General features: G+C 44.7%; 1 long non-coding RNA gene across 2 annotated transcripts; it reads left to right on the top strand.

The window, feature by feature from the left end:
* Positions 1–7,012: 7,012 nt before the first annotated feature.
* On the top strand, positions 7,013–10,329 carry LOC123087087 (uncharacterized). Of its 2 annotated transcripts, none has more exons than XR_006441228.1 (3): positions 7,013–7,188; positions 8,530–8,661; positions 9,467–10,328. It is a non-coding gene; the product is annotated as an uncharacterized lncRNA (long non-coding RNA). The 2 variants fall into 2 exon arrangements; XR_006441227.1 differs by having other exon boundaries at positions 7,019–7,694; positions 9,467–10,329.

Here is a 10,329-nt window from a genome sequence, read left to right as displayed (position 1 = left end):
ACTAGAAGAAGGTTGAGTAGTAGAGATCACGTATCCACCATGTATACGTCATATGAGGAAGTGGCCGTCCATCGTTCGGTGAACGGCGTGGCCTGGGCCTCCTCTTCTCCGGCATCGTCGTCCATACCGTCGATGTCTTCGGAGTCATAATTGAGTGTGTCTGTTAAGTCATCGATGGTGGCTATGAAGTGGGTGGTGGGTGGGAAGTGAAATTCTCCATCATCAGCCTCCAGTTCGAACCGGACATAATTCGGCCGCGAGTCTCCCGCCAAGGACATATTCTTTAATGAGTTTAGCACATCGCCGAAAGGCGAGTGTCGGAAGATGTCTGTGGCGCTGAATTTGAAGATCGATAACCGATCAAGCTCGGCGTCCACGGACGCACATGGTTTGGAACCTATAGCCGGAAACGAGTCCGGAGTTCCATTGACACAGATATCACATGAGGCTAAGTCTGTGTGCGGCTCCAACACCACGGAATCTATGGCCTCCGTGGAGGGGTTGAGCTTCCCATTCTCGGATGGGGCGATTTGCTCTGGATCTAAGGCCAGAGTAGTTACAGGAGCTATCTCCTCGATGTGGTCCGATGACAGATTTAAGTCATGTTCATCGAGGTGACAGGGAGCGGCTGTCGCGGTCTCGAATCCATCGAAGATCAAGTATCCGTGGATATCCGCGACGTAATTGAAGCTCCTGAATCTGACCTGATGGCTAGGGGCGTAGCTTTCGACCTCCTCCAGATGGCCAAGCGAGTTGGCCCGCAGTGCGAAGTCGCCGAATACGAAGATCTGTCCGGGGAGGAAGACTTCCCTTTGGGCAGCATCATTATAGATGATCGAAGGGGCCATCAAATGTCTTGACGACGGCACAGTGGAACTCTCAATGAAAGCACCAATGTCAGTGTCAAAACCGGCGGATCTCGGGTAGGGGGTCCCGACCTGTGCGTCTAGGATCGATGGTAATAGGAGACGGGGGACACAATGTTTACCCAGGTTCGGGCCCTCTCTATGGAGGTAATACCCTACTTCCCGCTTGATTGATCTTGATGAATATGAGCATTAAAAGAGTTGATCTACCACGAGATCGTAATGTCTAAACCCTAGAAGTCTAACCTGTATGACTATGGTTATGATTATCCTGCCTATCCGGACTCAGCCCTCCGGTTTATATAGACACCGGAGGGATCTAGGGTTACATCAGGTCGGTTACAGAGAAAAGAATCTACATATTTGATCGCCAAGCTTGCCTTCCACGCCAAGGAGAGTCCCATCCGGACACGGGTGGAGTCTTTGGTATTCGTATCTTCACAGCCCATCAGTCCGGCCCATGGCTAACATGCCGGACGCCCGAAGACCCCTTAGTCCAGGACTCCCACAAATCCCATCTCAGATTTCATGGCCTCAAGCCATTTCACGGAATTTGGGCTCATCATCGCTTCCTCATAGTTCGTAGGTTCGTCATGGTCTAGTAACATGACCTCCAGAACAGGATTACCATACTACTCTGGTGCGGATCTTACACTGGTTGACCTACGAGGTTCGGTAGTAACTTGATCTAAAGTTTCATGATCATTACCATTAGCTTCCTCATTAATTGGTGTAGGGATCACAGGAACTGATTTCTGTGATGAACTACTTTCCAATAAGGGAGTAGGTACAGTTACCTCATCAACTTCTACTTTCCTCCCACTCACTTCTTTCGAGAGAAACTCCTTCTCTAGAAAAGATCCATTCTTAGCAATGAACGTCTTGCCTTCGGATCTGTGACAGAAGGTGTACCCAACAGTCTCCTTTGGGTATCCTATGAAGACACATTTATCCGATTTGGGTTCGAGCTTATCAGGTTGAAGCTTTTTCACATAAGCATCGCAACCCCAAACTTTAAGAAACGACAACTTTGGTTTCTTGCCAAACCACAGTTCATAAGGCGTCGTCTCAACGGATTTAGATGGTGCCCTATTTAACGTGAATGCAGCCGTCTCTAAAGCATAACCCCAAAACAATAGAGGTAAATCAGTAAGATACATCATAGATCGCACCATATCTAATAAAGTGCGGTTACGACGTTCGGACACACCATTACGCTGTGCTATTCCGGGTGGCGTGAGTTGCGAAACTATTCCGCATTGTTTCAAATGAAGACCAAACTCGTAACTCAAATATTCTCCTCCACGATCAGATCATAGAAACTTTATTTTCTTGTTATGATGATTTTCCACTTCACTCTGAAATTCTTTGAACTTTTCAAATGTTTCAGACTTATGTTTCATCAAGTAGATATACCCATATCTGCTCAAATCATCTGTGAAGGTGAGAAAATAACGATGCCCGCCGCGAGCTTCAATATTCATTGGACCACATACATCAGTATGTATGATTTCCAATAAATCTGTTGTTCGCTCCATTGTTCCGAAGAACGGAGTTTTAGTCATCTTGCCCATGAGGCATGGTTCGCAAGTAGCAAGTGATTCATAGTCAAGTGATTCCAAAAGTCCATCAGAATGGAGTTTCTTCATGCGCTTTACACCAATATGACCCAAACGGCAGTGCCACAAATAAGTTGCACTATCATTATCAACTTTACATCCTTTGGCTTCAATATTATGAATATGTGTATCACTACTATTGAGATTCAACAAAAATAGACCACTCTTCAAGGGTGCATGACCATAAAAGATATTACTCATATAAATAGAACAACCATTATTCTCAGATTTAAATGAATAACTGTCTCGCATCAAACAAGATCCAGACATAATGTTCATGCTCAACGCTGGCACCAAATAACAATTATTCACGTCTAAAACTAATCCCGAAGGTAGATGTAGAGGTAGCGTGCCGACGGCGATCACATCGACTTTGGAACCATTTCCCACACGCATCATCACCTCGTCCTTAGCTAATCTTCGCTTAATCCGTAGTCCCTGTTTCGAGTTGCAAATATTTGCAACAGAACCAGTATCAAATACCCAGGTGCTACTGCGAGCATTAGTAAGGTACACATCAATAACATGTATATCACATATACCTTTGTTCACCTTGCCATCCTTCTTATCCGCCAAATACTTGGGGCAGTTCCGCTTCCAGTGACCAGTCCCTTTCTAGTAGAAGCACTCAGTCTCAGGCTTAGGTCCAGACTTGGGCTTCTTCACTTGATCAGCAACTTGCTTGCCGTTCTTCTTGAAGTTCCCCTTCTTCCCTTTACCTTTTTTCTTAAAACTGGTGGTCTTGTTAACCATCAACACTTGATGCTCCATCTTGATTTCTACCTCCGCAGCCTTTAGCATCGCGAAGAGCTCGGGAATTGTCTTATTCACCCCTTGCATGTTATAGTTCATCACGAAGCTCTTGTAGCTTGGTGGCACTGATTGAAGAATTCTGTCAATGACACTATCATTAGGAAGATTAACTCCCAGTTGAATCAAGTGATTGTTATACCCAAACATTTTGAGTATATGTTCACTAACAGAACTATTCTCCTCCATCTTGCAGCTGTAGAACTTATTGGAGACTTCATATCTCTCAATCCGGGCATTTGCTTGAAATATTAACTTCAACTCCTGGAACATCTCATATGCTACATGATGTTCAAAACGTCGTTGAAGTCCCAGTTCTAAGCCGTAAAGCATGGCACACTGAACTATCGAGTAGTCATCAGCTTTGCTCTGCCAGACGTTCACAACGTCCGATGTTGCTCCTGTCGCGGGTCTTGCACCTAGCGGTGCTTCCAGGATGTAATTCTTCTGTGCACCAATGAGGATAATCCTCAAGTTACGGATCCAGTCCGTGTAATTGCTACCATCATCTTTCAACTTAGCTTTTTCAAGGAACGCATTAGAATTCAAAGGAACGGTAGCATGGGCATTGATCTACAACAACATAGACATGCAAAATACTATCAGGTATTAAGTTCATGATAAATTAAAGTTCAATTAATCATATTACTTAAGAACTCCCACTTAGATAGACATCCCTCTAATCATCTAAGTGATCACGTGATCGAAATCAACTAAACCATGTCCGATCATCACGTGAGATGGAGTAGTTTTCAATGGTGAACATCACTATGTTGATCATATCTACTATATGATTCACGCTCGAACTTTCGGTCTCAGTGTTCCGAGGCCATATCTGCATATGCTAGGCTCGTCAAGTTTAACCCGAGTATTCTGCGTGTGCAAAACTGGCTTGCACCCATTGTATGTAAACGTAGAGCTTATCACACCCGATCATCACGTGGTGTCTCGGCACGACGAACTTTCGCAATGGTGCATACTCAGGGAGAACACTTGTACCTTGAAATTAAGTGAGAGATCATCTTATAATGCTACCGTCAATCAAAGCAAAATAAGACGCATAAAAGATAAACATCACATGCAATCAATATAAGTGATATGATATGGCCATCATCATCTTGTCCCTTTGATCTCCATCTTCAAAGCACCGTCATGATCACCATCGTCACCGGCGCGACACCTTGAACTCCATCATCTTATCGTTGTCGTCTCGCCAACTATTGTTTCTACGACTATCGCTACCGCTTAGTTATAAAGTAAAAACAATTACAGGGTGATTGCATTGCATACAATAAAGCGACAACCATATGGCTCCTGCCAGTTGCCGATAACTCCGTTACAAAACATGATCATCTCATATAATAAAATTTAGCATCATGTCTTGACCATATCACATCACAACATGCCCTGCAAAAACAAGTTAGACGTCCTCTATTTTGTTGTTGCAAGTTTTACGTGGCTGCTACGGGCTAAGCAAGAACCGTTCTTACCTACGCATCAAAACCACAACGAGATTTCGTCAAGTATGTGACGTTTTAACCTTCAACAAGGACCGGGCGTAGCCACACTCGATTCAACTAAAGTTGGAGAAACTGACACCCGCCAGCCACCTGTGTGCGAAGCACGTCGGTAGAACCAGTCTCGCGTAAGCGTACGCGTAATGTTGGTCCGGGCCGCATCATCCAACAATACCGCTGAATCAAAGTATGACTAGTATCGCCCACAACTCATTTGTGTTCTACTCGTACATATAACATCTACACGTAAACCTGGCTCTGATACCACTGTTGGGTTATGCAGTAATTTCAAAAAAAAATCCTACGCACACGCAAGATCATGGTGATGCATAGCAACGAGCGGGAGAGTGTTGTCCACGTACCCTCGTAGACCATAAGCGGAAGCGTTTTATCAACGCAGTTGATGTAGTTGTATGTCTTCACGATCCGACCGATCCAAGTACCGAACGCACGACACCTCCGAGTTTAGCACACGTTCAGCTCAATGACGTCCCATGAACTCATGATCCAGCAAAGTGTCGAGGGAGAGTTTCATCAGCACGACGGCGTGCTGACGGTGATGATGAAGCTACCGGCGCAGGGCTTCGCCTAAGCATTGCAACGATATGACCGAGGTGGATTATGGTGGAGGGGGGCATCGCACACGGCTAAGAGATCAATGATAAACTTGTGTGTCTATGGGGTGCCCCCTCCCCCGTATATAAAGGAGTGGAGGAGGGGGAGAGGGCCGGCCTCCTAGGCGCGCCCAAGGGGGGAGTCCTACTCCCGATGGGAGTAGGATTCCCCTTTCCTAGTTGGAGTAGGAGAGGGAAGAAAGAGGGAGAAGGGGAGAAGGAAAGGGGGGTCGCCCCCCTCCCAATTTGGATTGGGCTTGGGTGGGCGCCCCCACCTTGGCCGCCTCCTCCTCCTTTCCACTAAGGCCCAATAAGGCCCATTGACTCCCCGCGGGAGGGGGGGTTCCGGTAACCTCCCGGTACTCCGGTAAATGCCCGAACTCACCCGGAACCATTCCGATGTCCAAACATAGCCATCCAATATATCAATCTTTATGTCTCGACCATTTCGAGACTCCTCGTCATGTTCGTGATCATATCCGGGACTCCGAACTATCTTCGGTACATCAAAACACATAAACTCATAATACCGATCGTCACCGAACGTTAAGCGTGCGGACCCTATGGGTTCGAGAACTACGTAGACATGAACGAGACATGTCTCTGGTCAATAACCAATAGCGGAACCTAGATACTCATATTGGCTCCCACATATTCTACGAAGATATTTATCGGTCAAATCGCATAACAACATACGTTGTTCCCTTTGTCATCGGTATGTTACTTGCCCGAGATTCGATCATCGGTATCTCAATACCTAGTTCAATCTCGTTACCGGCAAGTCTCTTTAATCGTCCGCAATGCATCATCTCGTGATTAACTCATTTGTCACATTGCTTGCAAGGCTTAAGTGATGTGCATTACCGAGAGGGCCCAGAGATACCTCTTCGACAATCGCAGTGACAAATCCTAATCTCGATCTATGCCAACTCAACAAACACCATCGGAGACACCTGTAGAGCATCTTTATAATCACCCAGTTACGTTGTGACGTTTGATAGCACACAAAGTGTTCTTCCGGTATTCGGGAGTTGCATAATCTCATAGTCATAGGAACATGTATAAGTCACGAAGAAAGCATTAGCAACATACTAAACGATCAAGTACTAAGCTAACAGAATGGGTCAAGTTAATCACATCATTCTCTAATGATGTGATCCCGTTCATCAAATGACAACTCATGTCTATGGCTAGGAAACCTAACCATCTTTGATTAACGAGCTAGTCAAGTAGAGGCATACTAGTGACTCTCTGTTTGTCTATGTATTCACACATGTACTAAGTTTCCGGTTAATACAATTCTAGCATGAATAATAAAATTTATCATGATATAAGGAAATATAAATAACAACTCTGTTATTGCCTCTAGGGCATATTTCCTTCAGTAATTGCTACCATCATCTTTCAACTTAGCTTTCTCAAGGAACACACTAAAATTCAAAGGAACAGTAGTACGGGCCATAGATCTACAACAACATAGACATGTAAAAATACTATCAGGTACTAAGTTCATGATAAATTAAAGTTTAATTAATCATATTACTTAAAAACTCTCACTTAGATAGACATCTCTTTAATCATGTAAGCCGGGAAGCTCAGCTAGGCGACCAAAATAGACCTCCTCCTCGTCTATCTTCTTGGCCGGGAAGAAAGGAAGCGCCAGAGACCAGGCCATGGTGGCGCCGCTGGAGTTCCTGGAGCCACGCTCGCCGGCCTGTACCAGCGGGGGCTTGGGCACCAGCTCGCCCTCGCCCTCGTCCAGGTCCGGCTGACTAGATCCATCCCTCCTTCCTATCCCTAGTCCTGGTGAGCTAGTTAGTACTGTATCATGTAGCAGGGACCTCGCATCTAGTTTTAGGATTGAGGGATGCGCTTTTGGCCGGCCGGTTGGTTCGATTCCATCTGATCTCCCCTAACATTAGGATAACACTAATTGATAAACACTCCATAGGCCCGGGGAGTCTGAATTGGGCGAGGCTCTCTTTTCCTCCTGTTATCTCTTTCTTTTAAGCTTCATTATTTGGACCAAATCCACGGCAAATTGCCAGATTTCTGCAGAGATTCTTGCAAAGGGAAAAACTGAAACACATATGCAGTATCTATATGATGCATGTCTCCAGTATTTTCAATGCCAACAACGTGTTTTGGCTGTATATATTTGTAGCTAGCTACATGGTTCGGCTGCGCATACGTATGTGACCAGAAAAAGAATTGCGCCAATGGCTGTGTCCGACGACAATGCTGGGAGATTTTTTGTCCTCTATCCTGGTAATTAGTACTTCCTCCGTTCCTAAATACAAGTCCTTTTAGAGATTCCAATATGAACTGTATACGGAGCAAAATGAGTGAATCTACACTCTTAAATATGTCTATATACATTCATATGTAGTTTCTAATGAAATCTCTAAAAATACTTATATTTAGAAAAAGAGGGAGTATCATGTCACAGCATGTTCTAATCTACTTTTAGGGTTGAGAGACGTTTTGGCTATTTGGTTGGTAGTTCGATTCCATCTGGCACTCCACAGGCCTGGGGATTCTCAAGGGGGAAACACACAGCAGTCGCTCTCTTTCGCTCTTGTTATGATCTCTTTAAGCATCATTATTTGGAGTGAATTCATGGCAAATTGTTGGATTTTCCCGAAGATTTGTAAAGGGAAAATTTTGAAACATGTATGCACTGACAAGTGACCTACTTACTTCAGGATTGGTCTGTAGTATTTATATATGATGAATGTCTCCTGTTTTTTCAAGGCAAATAGTGTGTTTGTTCTGTATATTTGTAGCAACATACATAGTTTGGCTGCACATACTTGTCTGACTAGAAAAAGAATGGCATCCGCTGCTGCTGATATTAGTACCTGGGAGTACCTACTTGTTGAGAGTTGATACTAGTGGGGCTAGCTGATACAATCATCGATGCCTAGTTGCTAACACTGTCTCTTTAGATTGTCCGGCAAAAAAGCTTGGTTGGCTTGCTTCACCGCATCGTGATTCACTGTGTTTGGTTTGTTAATTATGTATGTCATGACCTGCAATTCTTAATGCAATGTGACCTGTGATTTGCGGATCAGCTGATGAAGATATTTACTATCATTCTTAGGTATTTTACTATAACTGCTAGACGAGTGCGAGTCATATATTCCAGAGACCGCCATGTGGTGTGCGTGCGGTAGAACTTCACCAGCGAGCCCATCGGTGTGAGGCCCACTTCAACTGTAAAAGGTGCCCAACAGTGAGTGCCCTTCCGTCTTACTTGCCTTCCTTGACGATGTGTGTTTGCAATCTTTTCTGAGAGCAAAAAATGCATTCTTTCTTTTCTGAGAGGAGAAATGCATTTCAGGAGAGGAGGCTATGCCATAGGTTGGTCTGTAGTAGGCACTTTTTGCTCTGTTTGGCTGTGACATGGTGTTTCTCTTGTTACTTACTCTAGCGACTACTGTTGTGTTTGCTGGATCAAGTATATAGCAAGAGCATTAACATCATGTTTAGTTTCTGCGCAATCAGAGAGTTAATTAAGATTGTAGCAAAGGGAATGTGACTGACTATGAACTTGTCTTGTATGCATGCACATCTCTGTAGCTTCTATGACCACAATCATGTGGAATGCAGGGAAATGAACAATTTGGGCATAAAAGACATGCTCTATGTACATCTCCACCACCTTCCAAGCTTAGTTTGGGAATTGATGGGAATTTAAATTGAGTGCACGGAAATCACCTTGTTATGTCGTTACAATGGTATCTATTTTCAGTAGGTTAATTAGGAGTTTTAAGACGCTGCAAAAATTCAAAGTGACTGTGATCTGTTGTATATATACTACTCATCCATGATTGTAGGGCTGCACCTGCTGTTGCTAACATTGTACCTTAGAGTGTCTTGTAAAATAACTGGTTGGCTTGCTTTAGAGAATGTTGTCTGGTTCAATTTTGTATATATACTACCCCTCACCCTCTCCCGCGCCCCTCTTCTCCGCCACCCAGTCTCTTGGTTCAATTTTTCCCTTTCTGATGCGAGTGCTGTTTGGTTTCCTCGTGCAGCTAGGTGACCGAAATAGATCCTCCTCCTCGTCTCGTCTTCTTGGACGACAAGAAAGGAAGAGCCGGAGACCAGCCAATGCTGCCACTGCTGGAGTTCATGGAGGACCTCTACCCACGGACGCCCTGGCACCAGCGCACCCTAAACCTCCTGGCCCTCGTCGTCGTCCACGTCCGGTTGACTCGATCCATCCCTCCCTATCCGCCGCCCTGTCTGCCAGTTAGTATCATGTAGCGGCGACCTCTGATATGCTTTTAGAGCCGAGAAGGAGACGCCCTTTTGGCTGCTTGGTTGGTAATTCGATTCCATTTGGCACTCCATAGGCTTTGTGGATTCTCAAGGGGGAGAGGCATGGGCAGTCACTCTCTTTTACTCTTGTTATTATCTCTTGAAGCTTCATTATTTGTAGTGCATTCACAAAAAAATGTTCGTCTCGCAGAGATTTGTCACACAATACATACATACGGAAATTCGTATGCAGTGACCTACCCACTTCAGCGTCGATCTGTAGTTTTTCAAGGCAAACAGTGTGTTTTGTCTGTATATCTGTAGCTACATACATAGTTTGGCTGGATGTTTGTACATGGCTACAAAGAATGGTGTCGATGGCTGTGGCGGATGCCAATGCTGGGAGATTCGGGGTCCCCCGCCCTGGTAGTTATTACTATAACGTAGCACGGTCTGATCTGTAATAGGGTTGAGGGAGACACCCTTTTGGCTGCCTGGTAAGGTGGCCCACTTGGATCTACTTTAGCTCCGTGCTTTATTAGTGACCACTTTACTGTGATATATGTTGGGGAACGTAGCAATAATTCAAAAAATTTCTACGTGTCTCCAAGATCAATTTAGGAGATGCTAGCAACGA

The sequence above is a fragment of the Triticum aestivum genome, chromosome 4A (genome assembly GCF_018294505.1).
Source record: "Triticum aestivum cultivar Chinese Spring chromosome 4A, IWGSC CS RefSeq v2.1, whole genome shotgun sequence".
Classification (NCBI taxonomy): Eukaryota; Viridiplantae; Streptophyta; class Magnoliopsida; order Poales; family Poaceae; genus Triticum; species Triticum aestivum.
This window is presented reverse-complemented; position numbering and strand designations above follow the sequence as displayed.